Source organism: Temnothorax nylanderi, unplaced genomic scaffold (genome assembly GCF_030848795.1).
Source record: "Temnothorax nylanderi isolate EJ_2023f unplaced genomic scaffold, tnyl_v1.0 TNYL_tig0342_pilon, whole genome shotgun sequence".
Lineage (NCBI taxonomy): Eukaryota > Metazoa > Arthropoda > Insecta > Hymenoptera > Formicidae > Temnothorax > Temnothorax nylanderi.
This window is the reverse complement of record NW_027249404.1, coordinates 108,445-129,899: the sequence shown is the minus strand read 5'-3', so window position 1 is coordinate 129,899 and position 21,455 is coordinate 108,445. Positions and strand designations below refer to the sequence as shown.

The 21,455-nt window shown below is 44.0% G+C and overlaps 1 protein-coding gene across 1 annotated transcript in view; it reads right to left on the bottom strand.

The window, feature by feature from the left end:
- LOC139781508 (uncharacterized) overlaps window positions 1-21,455 on the bottom strand; it is a 94,998-nt gene that overhangs the window by 37,004 nt on the left and 36,539 nt on the right. The window lies entirely within an intron of this gene.

Sequence of the window (21,455 nt, the reverse complement as noted above, 5' to 3'; positions counted from 1 at the left end):
GCCATCTCATTTCGAACGTTCTGATTCTCCAAAAGAAGAAATTGCATCCGAGTGTAATGTCCTTCGTGATCTATCTGATAATGGTACAATTTATTTTAAAAAGTATTATTAAATGTATTTCTAAAGGAGATTAAAAGAAATTAAATATTACTTTTTTTCCAGATTTTAAGAAATTTTTGGTAAAAAGTATACTGACAATATTAAGGAGAACAAAAAGTTTGGATGATAGAATGAGCAAAATTGAAAAAAATCGGGAAACGCAAGTAGTAAATGAAGAAAACGAAGAGAATGTTACGTTGCCTTTCCATACTGATGAACAATTATTGGAATTTGAAAGAAAACTAAAAAATCCCATATTCTTCCAAAAAATGGTAAGTTACGAAATAAAAATTATAAAATCAATAGATTGATTATTAGATAATAACTATTATTTATAATGAACAAAGAATGCTTTTTATTTGGTGACTTAAGTCGACACAAGCGTCCTTCTGCACCACCATAGGAGGATGAAAGAAAGAACAGAAAGTAAAAAGAAAAAGAAATTTAAAAAATAAAACTTAATACAGTTGGAAAAAATTCAATAAAAATAAAAAATAAAAATCTTTCTTTCATAAAATTAAATGTACTATTTTACAGTGCTATTTTAGTTTTAAAAAATTATTTTATTTTTATAGGACATTTTTTGTTCAGAATTAAATTTCCTATAAAATCTCAGTCTGGTCGGAACGTTCGGAGCTATCCTGTATATACAGGCATAGGAAGTAACGCGTTACAGTTAACGTGTCATTGTTATTTTTATTTTATATAATAACGATTTGGTAATAACGTTACAATTTTTCATAATCGTAATGATAACACCAGGATTGAAATACTTATTTTTGACAAGTAATTTCTTACTATTACGCGTACTCATTAAAAAAAGTAACTCGTTAGTTAGTTGACTTGTTACATAACTAATCAAAGTAACACATTAGTAACGCGTTACTTTTACTTTTACTTTTATATACACGGTTCCTGGCTTTACATGTATATTTTCAAAATTTTCATGGAATATCCTTCTGTTTACTAATATTACTTTACAGAGTTCCTCCTTCAAAATGATTGGTGGGGACAAAGTAAACTTAGCAACGAATGCAATACTTAGCAGATTAATTGCAGATACACTTGCCACAAAATATAGCTGGCATGGACGAAAAGGAAAAAAAGTATTTGCTCAACTTTTGACAGCAAAATTAATTATAAGTAAGTATTCTATCAGTAATAATAATAAATTTGTTTAAATATTTATTACTTATGAAATGCAAGGTTACAGAAAAGGCATTGACTAAGTTTTTCTTTTTTGTTTTAGAAACTGTACGTATGATTCGGACTGAATGTACTGACGCACAAATAATAGAAGCTGCTTCAACATGGCTTGCTCAAGCAACAACACGTGAAAAACGTCTTCAGGCCAAGAGACAACTAGAACCTCAAGAACAAAGTGTTCTTGAAGAACAATTGATGAAGCACAAGAAGCTAACATGGAAAATTAAAAATTTTGACGTTTAAACATTAATATTCAATTATACTTTTATATCAAATATCAAAATACTTTAATATCAAAATTTAATTATATTTTTATATTATTAACTTAAGGCTTTGTTTAAACATTAATACTCAATTATAATTTTATGTCAAATATCAATATACTTTAATATCAAAATTTAATTATACTTTTATATTATTAACTTAAGGCTTTGTTTTACGGTTTGAAAATTAATCTGGAAATCAAACACAACATTTTTGCTGGTACAATCACTAAAGATTCAATTGGATTATTGTTTCATGTAAAAATTCAGGTAAAAATGTATTACAATAAAATAATGTATTACCAATAAAATAATGTATTAACTTTTCCTTGTTTTAAGTAGTAATTCCTACAGCACAATATGTGTAAAAACACAAAAGTCCGCAAAAAACATCATAAAGATGTTTTGAACACTTTTATGATGTTTTTGCGGACTTCTGTGCTGTCACATATATTGTACTGTAGGAATTACTACTACACAATATAAAGAAAACAATATTTTACAATATTGCAGTACAGAAATATTTCATAATGTATCAGCAATATATCTGCAATATTTCTCTTAATATTGCAGCAATATTTTATTTTAGCGGACATAGGAATATTGCAACAATATTACAGCAATATTTTATGAAATATTGCAATCTTGCAAAGTAATATTGCTGCAATATTGCTGCAATATTTCGTACTGTAGAGGAGGGGTCTGTAACATATTTCATAAATAATGAAAAACAAGTAGATACAGCTTTAGAAAGTTTTGTAATGAACAATGTTAACATTTACCTAATAATCAAGTGGTTTACGGCGAGATTTTAGGCTTGCAAAATCATCAATAATGTCGTCGTATTTTAGGCTCATCATAAGCTCGGCTTCAATGACCAACAATATTCGATTTCGTTCTTAACTTGTGTACAAAGACCGGAGTCAACTCTTCCTTTCGCGCGACTGCGCTTTATTAGCGCAATTTGACACTGGAGATGCTCTTTTGAATTTTCGTGCCCGCTCAATACTTTGTTCACGTTACTCCAATCGCGAAAACCTTCTGTCGCCAGATGAGAAGTTCCACCAAACAATCGGCACGATATACAAAACAAAGTCTTTTTTATAGGAGAATAAATTAAATATTTCCGCAACTGATTTTCTTCATTCGGCAATCGTCGATAAAACGCGCTTTTTGAAAGAAATCGATCTTGGTTACCGAAACGAGTCTTCAACAACGAGAAATCGGCATGCAAGTTTTGATTAATTTCCTTCGAAAGTAAGTGGTCAATTAAATTGTCGTTAATAATTCTCCATTCCGCGGGATCGTCACTCACCGTGCCTAAGCCTAAGCCACTTTCGTCTTCTGTAGTCAATGACAGTGCAATCTCTTGTTTTTGTGACTGATGTGATGCTTGTTCTGATACTGATGTAGTGCTTGAACCTTGGCTCGAAATACTGTAAATTTCACTTCCGGTTGTATTTTGTACGTGGCCTTCGAGAATGGGCTTGTCAATATTATTTTCATCACTCTGAGTGATTGGAGTGATTGGATGGAAAAACGTATGTAGCGTCTTCGTCTTTTCCAACAACTCGTCTTCTTTCTTTTTTTTCTCTTTTGCAATCTTCTTATATTGATATATCCTTTTAGTCTTTTTCGACCATCGCTTATTTTAATGCTGTACCCGTACCCGTACCCGTACCCGTGCGAAAGTACATTATAATAAAGTTCTAAAAAATGAGTGATTTAGAAAATCTTCTTTTAATTTGGGGACTTAAACATCTCATTCATATATTAAAAGGTATGTATAAACTTATACTTAAAAGATATAGCTTATTATTTTTCTTTTCACAAAGTGACTCTTTCTATAATATGTGAATCTAATCTATAGATCAATTGCAATTACAAACATGCGCGCGTATATACATACGCATTAGATACATCACATTTTTTGCTTTAATCTCTGATTAGATACCTGTGTATAGACCGTATAGATTTATTGCTCATCCTCGTATCATATTATCGTACTGCAAATAAATGATTCGATGCGATATAATTTAATTTGCTTATTGTATATATCATTTTTATTATTTTCATACTGCGTATATCGTATATGCTTATGTTTTGTCCAAGGTTTTTTTCTTTATGTTTTTTTGTAAACGGAATTTATACATTGCTGTGATACGATAATACGACAAGAATACACAACAAAGTCTGTTCATGCATTCATTTCAAATGAACACGTGGCTATTTCAAATTCGGATCAATAATGTCTTTTGAAGAATATTACATAAAATATAAAACAGTTTGGTAAGTTATTAAATAATGCGATAATGTGTACTAAAAATTTAGTAATATTTACTACGTTTAGTAATACTCACTAATAGTTTAGTAATACTTACTAATAATTAGTAATACTTAGTAATAATTTAATAATACTTGCTACATTATTTTTAGGTATTACTAACTACTCAATAGTATTACCAAATAACGTCTTCGAAAAAATCAAAATACATTTACACACACATATCTTTTTTAAAAATCTTATGTGTAATATTTCTAGTAGTTTATAGAAAAATAATTAAAGAAAAAAATATTACTCTTAAATAATTTCTTAAAATTATTTTTAATTCAGAATAAAAAAGTTCTTTGTATTAAATGGTGTGGCCTTAAAATATTCACGTGTTTATTGTAAAAATTAATTAATGTTTACTATATGCGTGTGTCCCTGTCATTTATCTTACACAAAAAATGAAATCAACAATATGGATAATTTGAGTGATCTTTTAAAAGACTGCAATTTCCGTGACTTTGAACAATTGATTCCAAATGTGAAAGATCAAATAATACTTCGTAAAAAGTACAATGATCATGTATGTTTTATTTTTATCTCCATCAAATTCCATCTATACAAAAATTTTTATATGTTTATATTATATTACAATTGTTTATTTATGTCATTAATTTTTTTAGAGCCTAACATCCAGCAAAATACCTGATTTGCGAAATTATCCAAGTACTTCAAGTACTTTACCAAGTATTCCAAGTTCTTCAAGTAGGGGAGACCGGGGCTAAACCGTCCGTTTTTTTTGGTGCCGATTTTTAACAACAAAATAAATAATTGTAGTTAAATGTGGTATACCACTGTAAAGAGTGAACCTTTAGCTACAAAATTTATATAGGAAATTTTTGTCTACGTCGCTTTGCTTAACCGGTATAGAGCAAAAACGACAACGGTGGAAAAATTGAAATCTCAAAAATGCCGGGGTTAAACCGTCTCTCCCCGGGGCTAATCCGTCACACTGCAATTTCAATACATATACGTACATCTAATCCTGAAAAATGATAGGATACATTTTAATAATTGTTTTTAAGAGAAAAATATAAAAATTTATTTAAAATTTTTATGTGAAACATTATTAAAAAATAATTGTTTTACCTATTCCATAAAACAATTTAGGCACGTGAATACAGATCCTGACAAGCGCACGCATGTGTTGTGTGTCCTACGCTCGCACGCAATGCACTGTTTCCCATATGCTCTGTTTATGGGGACGGCGAGATGACAAGCTCAGCGCAGAGGGCGCTAGCGAAATTGGAGACGCACCGAGCTGTCACCGAGTACCGAGCATATCGTTAACGAGAAAATTTGTGTACATAAACGTGAATATTTCGGAATTTTTTAACATGCCGGGAATGTGTGTGGCATATGGATGTAAAAATAAGGAAGGGCATCGGTTCCCGAGGGACAAGAATGACAAGATGATGAAAAAACGGTGGATCACTGCTATAAAACGCGAGGATTTATGTCCGAATACAAATTCGCTATGCACAAACCACTTTAGACCTGAAGATTATATTACCACCGGCTTTGAAAGTAGTGAGTTTACAATAAAATTAATAGACATATAATGAAACATATGTTTAGTCGCGAATTTGTATTCGGACATAAATTCTCGCGTTTTATACCAGTGATGATCCACCGTTTTTTCATCATCTTGTCCTTCTTGTCCCTCGGGAACCGATGCCCTCCCTTATTTTTACATCCATATGCCACACACATTTGCGACGATACGTGCGTACCATTTCCCTCCTATATAAACTGACGCACGTGCAAGGGAAGACAGAATCACGTTCGAGAGAAACCTAACCTGAAATCGCCGTGAGCTGGGCTGCGTTCGGAAACGTCACCCGAGTGCACACGAGTATACTCCCTTCTCTTTTTATCTCAGCGAGTTAGAAGGAGAAGGGAGTATACCCATGTGTACCCGGGTGACGTTTCCGAACGCAGCCCGGAAGTCGTGCGCCCGGCGCGCCACAGCCGGATTAGCCCCGGGTGCTTACTAACGGATTAACCCCAAACACAAGTTTCAGATTTAATCGCCCACGAAATATTAGACATCAACGATAATGAAAAAACTACACTGGATTCGTGTTCAGCATGCATTACTCTTTATAATCACGTACCTCGAGATTTGGAGAGCAAATATTATTGCAGATATTACAAAATTTTCACGCGCAGAAAATTTCACTTTTACCTTCCGAAAACACGTTTGCCCTCGTAAAAATCATAACACGGCAGGTAACCTGCCGAAACTCCGTTGGTCACATGGGTACCATAATAAGCAGCGTTTACAATGTTAATAGCGAGTTCGCACAATATACAGGTTCCGAGATATTTGATTAGACGTATTTACCCCGTGGACGTTTTAGCCCCGGTCTCCCCTACTCCAGTACTTTTTGAAATAATTGACAATCCTACATTACATGACAATCCTACATTATATGATATAAATAATATTCTACATGAAGATCAGGATAAAGAATTATTAGAGATAGAAAATAAAAATCAATCGGAAATACAAACGGAAATAGACAATTCATCATCTAACATTCGTGAACCATCTCCAAAAAGAAGAAAGTTTGATAAAGAAGAATTTAATCTTAAAGATATTCTCTTAAAAACTGCCACAAAAAATTAATTGTTTTTAATAAAAACATGAAATCTTTTAATTTTTGTTCTTCTTTTATCTCTAAACATACTACTATAACTTTTGTAGCCCAAACATAATTTTTTCCAGCTGATCAAGCAATAAATGCAATAACTATTTATTTTTATTTTTTAGTTATTAACAATTTACCTAATTGTTTAAATGAGACGTATAAGGTCTCAAACGATGCAGAAAAGCAAGACACACATGTTAAAAAAAGAAAAGTGCTTTAGGCCGGATTTTTGTGGAAAATACGCTTTAAAAACCAATGTTAATGGAATAAACAGTTTAATACAAGAGAACTCAAATGTTTAAAAATCCGGGGGCACGGGTTTCCGTTATCCGATCGAGCTGAGCTTTGGCAGGAATTATTTTTTTGCGAATTGGAAACATTCTGGGGGGTACCGCAAAAAAAATTTAGAAAAAAAATTTTTTGTCGAGTAAATAAGGACCACTCTAATATATATATATATATATATATATATATATATATATCCAAGTACGGTTAGCTGCTACAAAGGCAGCACGCTCCGGTCCCCCCCAGGGGGTGGGGGAGGCCACCGGGGACTCTTAGGAGTCCCTAGGAGCTTTCCCCACTACGGGTACTTGCGCACCCGGGGTCCCGAGCACGTCAGAACCGTAATCTCCGTTAGTCCTCGGGCTGGCGGAGACCGGGGAGCCTGTTAAAGGCTCGCGAGGTAAGCGATCTCTATAATCAGTTCGCCCGGCTAGGACGGAGCCGTGAGGGACGAGCCTTTGCTCTCCCAACCGTCCTAAGGGAAGGAAAACCCTGACAGAAAACCGGGGGACCGGCTGCCCTGCTTAGGAGTCTGGGTCTGGCTTCGGCCACCCAGATTCCAACAGCCGGTAGGAGATGGCGACCCTGACTTCAAACGCCCGGTCGGTCGGGACCGTTAGGGGGGAGTTTCTACTCCTCCCGCCGACCTAGAGGATGGAAAATCTCGATAAAAAACTACTGGGGATAGGCCCCCTTTCTGCCCATTGCACGCTGGTGCTCCGGCAGGATCAGGGAGGGTGTGCCCGTGGGGAAGGGAGGGTTACGGTTCTCCCCGTTCCCGAGGCGGGCAGGGAAGCCGTCTCGCCGAGGGAGCGGGAAGACCCCCTTTCATTTACCCATTGCACGCCGGTGCTCCGGCAGGGGAAAGGGGGTAACCCTCTTTCGGGCTGGCTCGGTACGTGGTGCCGGGTCAACCGAAGGAGAGGCCCACATCGGCGGCTTGCACACCAGGGTCGTGGACCCACGGTGCCGCCGGTGTGGAGGGTCGTCTCGGGCCGCTCGAACTTATTTCGAGGTCGAGGCCGGGGCGACCTGGGTGGGAGACCCGTCGGGCCGCTCGGACATTTTCCAAGGTCGGGGCCGGCGGGTCCCGCTGTTGGCTAAGGGCCGGCAGCACGAGTAAGGGCTCGTCGACGGATGACCGCTTCATCTGGGGGGCATCCTGTGCCCTGGCCTCTCGCGGGTGGCGGCGGGGGGGGGGGGCCGGGATCGAGCGTGGCTCGGCCGGATCCGCCCCCGTTGGCTTAGCGCGCGGGAGGTGTATGGTGGGGGCTCCCCCTACCCTAAGTCCGTCGACGAGCGGTATACATGGGTCGCCGGCGCGGAGGTCACCTCGGCCGGCGACCCGGGATCTTAAGACGTCCCCCCCTTCGGGAGGGGTGGTGGAGGGGTTGCGGCCTCCTACACCCCGAACGGCGGGGGGGGCATCGTTCCCGTGCGTGGCGGCGCCCCCCGCGGTGCCCCTGTTGTCGGAGGCAGGGGACCCCCGAAAACCCGCGGGCATTAGGCCCTTTGATGGGCCGTGTCCGCGGGTGTGTAAGGGGCTGGAACCTGCCCCAGATGTAAATTCCTGGGGCGTAGGTATAGCCCGCCCCCCGGGGGAACTCGGGGCCTGGTCGGTCCTTGGGGGCCGGTCGGTGAGGGCATGCCCTGGCGGGTGGAGCCGCGGGGGGTCTAGGGAACCGTTATGTCATGTATAATTTAAACCCCAACTCAATCAACACGGAAGGACTACCTGGCGGGTCGGCAGCGAGCCCGCCTTGTGGGAACGAAGTCGCTCAGAACGTAGGAGATGGTGCCACCTAGGACACCACGACGATGTCGACGAGGTCGACAAATGGCAGGCCCTCTAGGACCACAAAGAAAACTGTGAGGGGACCTGCCAGTGCGCGCGACAAGGCTGATAAGCTCAAGTCCACGCGGGATAGCCGTGCTAGAAGCGCTCCCTATAGCAGTAGGGATCGGGATCGGGATTTTCCTTCCCTTGCCTCTACGTTGAGGAAAAGAAAAGAGAAGGATACTGACTCACTATTAGCTGAGTCTAAAAAGGCCTTAGAAAGGGCCGATAAAGCCCTATCTAGAAGGGATTCTACGGAATCCCTGGACAGCGTGGTATCCATAGAGGAGGACGAAACTACCGACGACGAAGTGGGGGCGTCTGACTCTACAAACAAGGATACGAACACAAGGATGGCAACGCCCAAAGGCGGGGATACTAATGCAGGAGCGGCAATGCCCAGAGGCAGAGGTAGACCCCCTACAACCGGCGAATACTACGTGAAACTGGCAAGGAAGGCCAGGCAAGAAGTTGAGAGGGAAAAAAGAAGACTTCGGGATCTGGATGACCCTTCCGTGTCAGCCAATCTCTCAGCAAAGAGGAGGCTCAAAGAGAAGCAGAAATTGGAGGAGCTGAGATCAGCCCCGACAAACGATCTGCCTGAGAGAATAATTGAGGCAATTCGCAAAATTGACAAAGTCAATACAACTGCGAAAAGCCTCAGGGGAACCGACCAAGGGCATTTGAATGATGCTGCTGCCACCATCACGGCAGCCATCACGCACTTGGTCGGTCGCATGGGAAACTACGATTCCCAGATGGCCCGTGATGTAGAGATAGAGGAGCTTCGTGCTCAAGTCTCTGCCCTGAGGGAGGATAACGCAAAGCTCCGTGAGCTTGTGGAGAGAGTGTTACCACCCAGGGGGGATGGCCAAATGGAGGTCAAGGTGGTCGTCAACACCTCCCATTCAAGATCTCCGATTCGCGACGCGCACACGAAGAGGAAAACGAGAGAAGTAAATCGGCAGGTAATCCCCGAATCTTTCGATGAAAAAGAGGGAAAATCTGCCGCAAGGGAGGATAAAGCCATTGAGAGGGCAGAACTCAAAAGACAACGAATCCTCTCAGAAATCGCTGCGGAGGGCATGCCAGCGGTGCACAAACCGGCAATAGGCGGGGAAAAGGCACTGCTGGAGAAGGCCGTCTTGCCCGGACAACCGGTCCAGACAATGCAAGAGGATAGGTTGATGAACGCCCTCACAATAAAATTGGAGGACATGTTCGCGAGACTAGCGGCCAATCTAGCGATTAAGACGCAGAATGCGCCGTCGTCAGGGAAGAATAAAACGCCGACCGACAAGCGTGTTCCTCCAACTTCGAAGGAAGCGACTAAGACGAATGGCGGAAAAAGGGGTCAGGCAACGGGCGGCGCGGGCAAGGGTGTAGGAGTAAAACCTGTATCCAAGCCCGAGACTAAGCCTAAGCCTAAGCCCGTGCCTAAACCTACGTTCGCTGAAACAGCGAAAGGAAAAACCGTCGGTAATAAGGCTGGGAAAGCGGGAGGTATCGGCCCACATCCCGGAAGCAAGATACCGACGGGTGGAAACACTCCTACCCCGGCTAAGACTACCGGTCCTGCTAACCAGTTGGAATGGACAACGGTGGCTAAGGGGGGTAGGGCGGCCAAGAGCGGGACTCAGCCAAAGGCAAGCGGAACCAAGGTTGGTAACAAGGTTTCCCCCAAGCCGGCCAACAACCCTGCAGCAACTGGAAAAAAGACCGGGAAGAGGAGAGTGCCAAGAAGTGCAGCGGTCACCCTGACTAGCCTCGAGGGAAACTACGAGGAGCTGATACGGGAGGCCCGCACTAAAATCAACCTTGGTGAGTTGGGGTTCACGGCAGGTCTCAAGCCCAAGAGAGCCCAGACCGGAGCCCTCATTATTGAGGTCCCCGGTCGAGAGAGCGCAGCCCTGGCGGACAGGCTTGCCAGAGTGTTTGAGGGTCGCCCTGGAATTAAGGTCACTAGACCTATAAAGACTGGTGAAATTAGAGTCCTCGATCTCGAGGACTCTATAACGGGAGAGGAGTTAGCCGCAGTTATAGCGGAGAAGGGTGGATGCACGCCGGCACAAGTACAGGTTGGCCCCATACGCCTGGGGACCAACGGGCTGAACACAGCGTGGATCAAGTGCCCACTTGCAGCTTGCAATGCTATTCATCAGAAAGGCAATAAGCTGCAGGTGGGATGGTTTATGGTCCGGGTGCAGGCACTGGAGTCACGCCCCCTCCAGTGCTTTAGATGCCTGGAGGGAGGCCATGTGAGAACACAGTGTACCAGCGCTGTGGACCGCAGCTCCCAATGCTATCGTTGCGGCGGTACGGACCACCTGGCAAGGAGCTGCGGTGCGACTCCCAATTGTCCTGCCTGCGCGAATGGGAAGGCCAGCGGGACATCGTGCAGGCGGTAAAGCCTGCACATCCGCGAAAAAGAAGGTGAGACCTAAGAAGGTGGCAGGACCAATTAAACCTAGGTCCACAGCGAGTAGAAGCAAAGAGGGAATGGAGGTGGAGGAAATGCCCGAGTCCTCCCACCCGCTCCCCAGAGTCACAAATGTGGAGGTGGTGATTCATCCGGTTATAGGCAAGCAACCGGTGAAGAGATCGGCCCCAATTGCCGACAACAGCGGAGAACTGGAGGATAGACCTCTAGCTCAACGGAGAAGAAAGACCAGAGGAAAGGAAGCGGAAAATCAGCAGGCTCTACAATTGCGGCAGCAGCAACTGTCACAACCGCAACCAATCCCTGGTCCGGTACCTGAAGCTGATCCGGAAATCCGGGAAACCGGGACCGCTCAGGATACAGAGGAGGTCGATATGGAACAAGAGGTGCTGGAGCAAAAGACCCCAATACCAGCGCCCGATCCAGCAACTAAGCCCAAACAGGGGCCGGAAGAAGAGAACAGACAGACTGTAGATGTTCCCATTCGAACAGCGGACGGCAACGGAGATGAGGACTCCGACGAGTACTATTAAAAATGCCCCCAATCCGATTCTTGCAGGCTAACTTGAACCGCAGCCCCGCTTCGCGTGACGTGTTCTTACACACGATGGCGGAGCGGGGCTGTGGCCTGGGGGTGGCCGCCGAGCCGGGCCGGTTGCCGCCGAACAGTCCCCTGTGGGCGGTGAGTCGGTGCGGTCTGGCGGCGGTCACCTGGAGACAGACCGGCAAGCCCGTCGCCTGCTCTCGAGTTGAGGCGGGCTATGGGTTCGTCGTGGTCAGATGGGGCCAGGTGTATGTCGCGGGAGTATATATCCCCCCGAGAAGGCGTCTGGCTGAATTTGAGGAGGTCTTGGAGAACCTAAGGGCTGCTCTGGAGAGGTTCCTGCCCTGCCAAGCCATAGTGGCCGGGGATTTCAACGCCAAGTCGGCGTTGTGGGGTTCCCCGGCCACCGATGGCAAGGACAGGATCCTTGAAGATTGGGCGGCGGGCCTAGGACTAATCGTTCTAAACACGGGGAACGTCCAGACCTGCGTGAGGTGGCGGGGGGATCTATCGTCGATTTGACGTGGGCAACCCCCTCTGTCGCTCGTGGGGTCAGGGGATGGCGGGTGGCCGCGGAGATCGAAACTCTCTCGGATCATTTATTCATCGAGATGAGTCTCCCGGCCACCCCCCCGGAGGTCCGGGCCCGCCGCAGGGAGGCGGAGCAGCGCTTCCCTTGCTGGGCCCACAGGAAGATGAACGTCGATATGTTGCGGACGTCCATCCACACCTCCCTGTGGGTCGATGATTTCGCCACAATAGTGGCTGATAATAACGTGGTTGAGACTGCTGAATGGATTGGGGGCATTATGCATGCGGCGTGCGACGCCAGCACGCCCCGATCCAAGCCTCATCCACGTAAGGCGGCGTATTGGTGGACGGAGGAGATCGCCGAATTAAGGCGCTCCTCCGTCCACGCGAGGCGCCGTTGGTTGCGGGCAAGGAGAAGCCGGCAACCGCGGCGACTGGAAGAAGCGGGAGTGGAGTACTGCTCCGCCAAGCAGCTCTACTCCAACGCTATAAAGCGGGCTAAGAATCGAGCATGGCAGGAGCTCCTGGAGGCCCTGGACGAGGATCCGTGGGGGCGTCCCTATAAACTGGTCCTCAATAAGATGAGGACCTGGGCGACGGAGGCCATGGACCCTGGATTCCTCGAGGAGGTCGTAGGGACCCTCTTCCCGGATGATCCGGAAGAGAGGGAGTCCGGCGGTCCTGCTCCACCCCCAGTGGAGTGGGACGAGGAGTTCAGGGTCGACATGGACGAATTAAGGAAGGCCGCTAAACGGATCGAGTCGGGGAAGGCCCCAGGGCCAGACGGAGTTCCTGGAAGGGCCTGGGTCCTGGCCACTGGGGAGCTGGCCGGGCGCTTGTGTGAGGTATTCACCGAGTGCCTTAAGCAAGGCCGGTTCCCCAAGCTTTGGAAGATGGCTCGCCTGGTCCTCATCCCAAAACCGGGCAAGCCCGCCGACCAACCATCGGCATATAGGCCGATATGCCTGTTGGACGATGTCGGGAAGCTTTTTGAGAGAATTCTCGCTGACCGCATCGTCCAACACCTGTCCCGGACCGGGCCCGACTTATCGCGGGCCCAGTTTGGCTTCCGGGAGGGCAGATCGACTGTGGACGCGATCGAACACATTCGGGCCCTCCTGGAAGCAGCGATGGAGGCCGGCAGGGTAGTGCTGGGCGTTAGCTTCGACGTGGCTAACGCCTTTAACTCCCTGCCATGGCCGACAATAAGGAGGGCGCTATTGTACCATGATGTCCCTCCTTATTTAGCGGCAGTCATCTATGACTACCTCCGGGACAGGAGGCTTCTGTATACCGACCACGACGGAATAGTGCAGGTCAGGTTGGTCGTGCGGGGGGTTCCACAGGGGTCAGTACTTGGCCCACTTCTGTGGAACCTGGGGTATGATTACCTCCTCCGGATCGCGCTCCCGGGATGTTGGTTAACCGGCTTCGCCGATGACACATTCCTGGGAGTAGAGGGCGATACTTGGGATGAGGCCCTAGCAAAGGCGAGAGTCGCAGTGAGGGCGGTGGTGGCTACGATGCGTGAGCTGGGCCTTAGGGTGGCCCCCCAGAAAACGCAGGCTGTGTTTTTCTATGACAAGTCTGCGGGGGGGCCGCCCGTTGCTCACATAAAAGTAGAGGACACCCGTGGGGGCCACCCTGGCAGAATGGCTGGGCAGTCGGAGGTACGGATTGTCGTTCCGCTCTGTGCAGGTGCTTACCGGACACGGATGTTTCGGTAAGTACCTGTGCAGAATTGGGAGGGAAGCCACCGCAGCATGCCATCACTGCGACGAGGAGGACACAGCGCAGCACACGCTGGAGACATGTCCAGCGTGGGCAGAACAGCGCCGTGTCCTTCGGGGGGAGGTTGGCAACGACCTCTCCCTCCCGGCCATAGTGGCGGCTATGGTCGAGGACGAGACGAAGTGGCGGGCATTCCTGGCCTTTTGCGGCCAGGTAATGTCCGCCAAAGAGGAGGCGGAGAGAATCCGACGTGGGAAGGTAGATCCTCCCTAGGACGCGGATCCTCTCCTTCAGTCGTGATCTTAGCTGCGGGTCTTTTAAGGCCTGCTCGCCCCCTCGGGGGAAGCATCGCGGCTGAACGGGAGCGGGGAGCGAAACCCGCTCCAACAGATCAACCAGGCGGGCCATATGGTAGGCCCAGCCGACCTCCCCAAGGATACCCTGGGGAGCGAAACCGCTCTTTATAAGAGTGGTACGAGTAGAACTGCACCTCCCAACCCTCCCCCGACGGGAAGGGTTCGGAGGAAGGGGGGTTCGGCGCCTCGGTGGGAGACAACGAGGCGTCGAGCCACACCTCCCTGCAAAGCACAGGGAAGAGTGGCGGGGTGGGTGGTGTCCACATCCCGCCACAAGATAAAAGGCTCCTCGAGCCAAGAGCTCAATAGCTCGTGAAGGAGCCCTTCTGGGCCTGGCGTCGGAGGGCGTTCCGGATGCAATTGTAATAAGTTCCCGGGCGCCCTCCACAGACGCAGAGATGGACACCCGTGGGGTTTTAGCCGGTAAGAGTCCGGCACTCCCCTCACTCCTCCTCCCAGAGGGTGAGGGGGTCCTCCCTCTAACACCAGAGGGACTACTGGTTGAAACCTGACCCTCGGGTCAGGGATTCCAGTAGATGTAGGATTTCCCCACGTTAAAAAAAAAAAGCACGCTTCGGTCGAGCTGTAAGAGCGCGTCTGGCGCAGGACTTCACGCATCAACAGAACTGAGGACATCTTGCCTCCCGCTACGTGGCAATCCTCTTGTAACGTGCACGACACACTTTGATTGTACTTGATCAGAAATACATTCTTACATTGTTACCTACTCCATCTATTTAATTAGTTAAGGATCCAACAAAACCTATGGCTTTTTATTTTTATATAATGTTAACTTTAGTTAGATTATATTTTAATGATTGTTTCAATAGGGGTAGCATTTTTCCCTTTATTAGAGCGAAAAATTTTAGCATAACACAACCTAACTTCCGAAGCGCGGATCTAGCTCGCGGCTGGTTAGGGTTCGGAGTAGGCGCGGAGGAAGATACAAGACTCGGTTTCTATGAAAGAGTTCCCTAAGATCACAGTTGACGGAAAGTCGACGGCAAGTCGACTTTTATAAGTCGACTTCTAGTCGACTTCTAAAAATGACGGAAAGTCGACTAAAAGTCGACTTCTAAATAGTTGACTTATAAAAGTCGACGGAAAGTCGACTTCAAAATAGTCGACTTATAAAAAGACGGAAAACAGTCTAGCAGTCATTTTTATTTTATATTAAGCGGCGCGTCATGCATCATCAATATGGTGGCGAATCTCGAGGAGGAGCAGAGCTTACGCGAGTGCGAGGAATACGTGCCGCGAGACAGGACACGATAAGACGTCGTAAAGCGCCGCGCTATCGACCACCGCCACGAAACGTCGTCGTCGTCGTCATTTACAGTCCTCGTCATCATTGTCTTCCCGTTGACTTCATCCGATACTTATTCCGATAGTTTTTCCAGCAGAGGGTCGAGTAATTGTGTATCTTGAAATGATGAGGTGAAAATTACAAAAGTGAGGAAATTCATTAGCGTATCTACGATTTTATTTATCAAAATCTAGTAAAATCTGTTCACTTTTGTAATTTTCACCTCGTTTTAAGATGCGACCTCCAGACGTACGGGGCGGTTTATTTTATCGACGTTAAAAGTTGGCGGGAAGTCGACTTTTCGTCATGACGAGAAGTCGACTTTTAATCGGCGGTTTTTGAGACATTCGCCGACTTCAAGTCGACTTGAAGTCGACTTCTCTGCCAAGTCAGTTTCGGTAGAAGTCGACTTCAAGTCGACTTAAATTCGACTTTTTGCTCTTAAAGTTAACAATCAAGGTTTATTACAATGCAAATTACAGTGTGATACATGAGATAGAAAAGGACACGCGAGTGTCGATACGGAAATGACGTACAGATACAGAGAATGCGCGGATGTGGAGATGGAACGGGGTTACAATGATATAATCCGCGGAGTTCGAGACGGAACGCTATGTATAATATGCGACGGATAGCCGGACGTGTGAACGCATATACGCGAGCGATGATTGGCGGGCTCGCGGGCTCGTAGAATGCGGCGCGGTAATACGTCGACGGTTGACGCGGGAGCGCGGATTCGTGCGAGGCGGTGTCGCGGCCGGCGCGGATCTCGGGCGCTCGAATTTCCGCGGTTGGAGTTCCCGTACGGCGGGATACCGAGGTTATCGAGCCCCAGGAAGCGGTACCGGGCGGCCGAGACTCTCGGTGAGCGTAGAGAGCACCTCTCTACACTGATACGCAGCGATTACCGAGCGATGGAGACGATATCGTGCGGCTGTCAACAAATATAGAGAGCGGCTCTCTATACTGGAGCGCAGCGATGCGTCAGGCAGGAGGCTGTACCGGGCGGCCGAGACCCTCAACGAGTCTAGAGAGCAACTCTCTAGACTGACGCGCGGCGATAATATGCAATCAGTCGAGATTGAATCGGTCGTCAAGATACGTCACTTGATGGAACCAGAGAGCGTCTTAGTACCTCAGGTTGATTCGGTTTTCAGGATTTCGGAATCCGAGAGCAGCAGAGAATCGGTCGGATCGGTTGCTGGCTCACGGCGGAATCTTTGTCGAAAAGACGCGAGTATATATACTCCTCGGCGCCGTCAGGTGGCGGCGGGGGTATCGGCAACGGCGATTGCGAGCGCCGGGGCGAATCGGCGGTACGGTCGGGCATTTCGGGGTGTATCATTACAAGGTTATGTTTAGTTACAAAAGGGTCCTAATAAGATTGGATTTATGGTACAATCTTTTAGAGATGCAGTAAAGTTATTTAATAAAGTGATTTTTTGAAGTGAAACTTCTTTTGGCACGGTAGTAAGTTCGATTTTGCGACATGAAAAAGCGTCACGAAAATTCGACCAATAGACGTACGAAGTAAAATTTCTTTTGGCACGGTAGTAAGTTCGATTTTGCGACTCGAAAACGCGTCACAAAAATTCGATCAATAGGTGTACGGCACTGGCGGGACGAGTAGAGTGAGAACTGCGTGGAGTGACTAATGCTGTTGTACCTATTACCTTTTTGCCTTGAAAAAAGGATGGCTATGAGAGTCAGACGCCGTTAACAGTGCGTAAGTGATCAAATCACTGATTTATTCCATGTGTATACAATCGTACGTTTCGACTCGGGATCGAACCATCTTCAGCGAGAAAATTAATTAAATTACTCCCCCTCTCCAATTCTGTTGAGCGAGCTTCAGGATTCGAAGGTCCAAAAACAACATTGACTATTAGATTGATATCTGTAATAAATGTTTTTCTATAAAACAAGTCAATTTGACCAACATTATCAAACTCACCCAAAAGTCGGGAGAAAAGGAATATCACAAAGCCATTTAGAAGAGCATATAAGGTCCGAAAAGATAAAGAAATACAAACAATGAGACGGAATCAACGAACTTGTCAGGACGACGGACACGAAATATCTAACGTTAGTTTAGTCATGTCACGAATCATGGTAACAAACCTTAATAAATAAAAGCTGAGATATAAGGGTCGACAATATAAGAAAATTTTAAAACCAAGATAGGTAGTTCGTATTATAACGAGGTATATACAAAGGCAATCGGCATGGTTTACAATTTATTTAATATTGATACATAGGCGTGGTGAAGAAATTCCGTATCTGTTTGAGAATTGAGGCTGTTCTTTTGTAACTTGATATATGCCACTTCTGACACTGATGGTTTACCTAAAAATTGTTCCCTATCTAATATTTCGACATTCTCCCAATCAAATTCATGGTCGAAATTAATCCTATGTTCGATGATAACGGATTGAGTTGTAGTATTTCTATGGATATGATTTCTATGTTCGGAGACTCTGGTTTTTAATTGTCTCATCGTTTGCCCGACGTAGGAAGCATCGCAATTTTTACATGAGATCTTATAAAAAACCACATTCCTATTGGATTGGATTGGGAGAGTGTCTTTCTGCGCTCTGATGAATTTTCGCATTTTATTTAAACATAAAAACGAAAGATTAACATTTAAATCTTTAGTAACATTCACTTACGCACTGTTAACGGCGTCTGACTCTCATAACCACCCTTTTTTCAAGGTTTTAATTTCGAGAGTCCTTACTCATTATTTTATTCTATTATTTTTGTATTAATTTCAGAAAATTTATGGCAAAGCCCTTGCCTTCAGAAGTTTCACTTTTAACGCGCGTGGCGACCACGCACTCATTTTTTTTTAATTTATAAGTTTAGGTATAATTTATTTGGTAAATATTTACCATCACAAACCCTCCCTCAATGACCTTCTCTTTTACATATATTATAGAGGTCACCCTCCTGAGTAACCTTCAAAAGATTTTAGCCGTCGCTCGTTCTTTATTAAAAAATTATTAACAAAAAATTTTGAAAAATATAGTAGTTATTTTGAGTATTGAAAGGCATAAACGACTAATATACAAGGTTTACCAAACGTATGGCAACCCCTAAATATTTCGAAAACTACGCATTTTAGAAAAAAATGTTTCAGACAAAAGTTGTAGGGTTTCAAGTAACGCATTAAGTAATATTAATTTGACTACAAATAACTTTGTTAATGCCAGGTAAAAATAACTTTAAAATTTTTTAATGAAAACCTCTATTTTTGATTGCATATTCTTATCGCTTACCTCGAAAGCTTTTCAAAACACTATAATAAAGTATTTTTTTATTAAATACTTTTCAAGTTACGGAGCTTGAAAGTTCTAGCATCGCTGGGGGGGGGGGGGGCATCAGCATTACCCAAAAGTAATAATCAAGAGGAGTTAGACCGAGGTGGCCAATCCTTTCTTCCCTCATTTTGGTTCCTTCTTCGGTCTTCCTATGAGGAAAGAGGGAGTGAAGAGGGTCAGCGCGAGGGGAGGGAGAGGGAGAGGGCGATTAGGCCATTGGAGGATCCCATTGGACCTTCCTAAGAGGGTTCGAAAATAGAGGTTTCCATTTAAAAATTTTAAAGTTATTTTTACCTGGCATTAACAAAGTTATTTGCAGTCAAATTAATATTAGGTACTATTTAATGCGTTACTTGAAACCTTACAACTTTTGTCTGCATTTTTTTCTAAAATGCGTAGTTTTTGAAATATTTAGGGGTTGCCATACTTTTTGTGAACCCGGTATATATGTGTGGAAATAGTAAATGTATGAACGAAGGAAAGTCATTTAAAGCAGTGAATCGTTAATATATTGAACAGTCTTTTCGTTAAAGCAGAGAATAGTTGGTATAGAGAAGGATAAAAATGAAGATAAGGGGAGGCACCTCCAATAATCTTGACCCTGATATGTTGTCAAAGACATGACCCTGAGTAACTTTTCCTTATAACTTATATGTCGGTCATTACTTATTTAAAAGTTATGAACAATAAAAGTTTGAGAAATATACAAGTTTGTGTTAGTGCTAAAGGAAGTAATTTGATGATATATGTGTATAGACAGTACACGTGTAGACGGGAGTCGGTGGACCCTTACGAAAAAGTAGTACTAGCAATCAGTACTCAGTACTGAGTGATCAGTACTCGTAGTATTGAGAGTATTAGTATGTTAATACTCATGAATACTGCAGAATGGTCAGTACTGTGTCTGTCAGTGCTTACAGTACTGGCAGTACTACAAGCAATAATACTCATTAGTACTTCAAAGTATTGAAGTGGTCAGTACTTTATCAGATTAATATTCGGAGTACTATCATGATAGTACTGCCAGTACTGTAAGAACTAATAGGCACAGTACTGACCATTCTGCAATATTCTTGAGTATTAACATACTAATATACCCAATCAGCAGACAATGTTTTTTAAATGTGTTTTTAATATTTATTTTTTATTAATTATACATTTGTACAATTCATTGTAAAAATAATATTTATTTAATGTTTATTAAATATTTATTTCACATTGATTATTTATTTGAAGTAATAATTTAGAAAAAATATTTATTAAACGTTTATTTAACGTTTATTTAATATTTGTTTTACATTAGTAAGTTATTTGCAATAATAAGTTAAAAAAACATTTATTTAACATTTATTCTCGACATTAATTTAATATTTATTTTATATTAATTATTCATTTGCAATAATGATTTAAAAAAACGTTTATTTAATATTTATTCGACATTAATTTAATATTTATGTTACATTAATTATTTATTTGCAATAATGATTTTAAAAAACGTTTATTTAACATTTATTCGATATTAATTTAATATTTATTTTACATTACTTATTTATTTGCAATAATAATTTAAAAAAACATTTGTATAATATTTATTCGACATTAATTTAATATTTATTTTACATTACTCATTCATTTGCAATAATAATTTGAAAAAACATTTATTTAATATTGTTAAGAATACTAAAACTTAGTTTTCAATGCGAACGCTTTATCGCCGGTCTAATGTAACGGAATCTTCCTTATCTACTATGTACTATATACAAATATTTTCTCGTTCCCTTTTCTCTCCGTTTCTATAACACACGTTCGTTAAGCTCGTAACTGTCCGGTTCACCTGTTCACGTGCTCGTGCAATATCTGATTCTCAAAGAAACATCTCGCTGTATTTTCGTATATTAAGTGAATAAACGTAATTATAATAATAGACACTGTGTCAACTCCCACATTCCAACAGGTTATGGGCCCAGGACACTTAATAATTACGAAATGAAAATTAGCGAGTGAGGTTATGTTCGCGTAGTTTCGTTTTTGAAGTAAAACTGGAGACTAAAAACTTTCTGAAGTGTTGCTTGCAAACTGTTGAAAGTGCAACAATGACCTCGAGTACGTTTGGATCGGTGCGCATCGAGGTATTGACGAAGGAGAACTACGACACGTGGAAGATGCAAGTCGAAGCGTTATTAACCAAAAACGATTTGTGGGAATACGTTAGTGGCGAGAATGTGCTACCAGCTCCTGTTGTCGGTGATGCTGCTGCAGTTGCCGCGGGTGTTGCTGCCCAAAATGCCTGGAGAAAGAGTGACAAAAAGGCCAAATCAGATTTAATATTATCTATTCATTCCTCTGAACTCCAACAGGTACGAGGCTGCACAACTTCGCGCGAGGTGTGGCTCAAGCTCGAGTCAATATACGCGTCGAAGGGACCTGCGAGGAAGGCGACGCTCCTGAAACAGTTGATGCTACAACGCCTGCAAGAAGGAGGCGACGTGAGAGAGCACATGACACGCTTTTTCGACGCAGTGGACAAGCTTACGGCGATGGGCGTGGAAGTAAA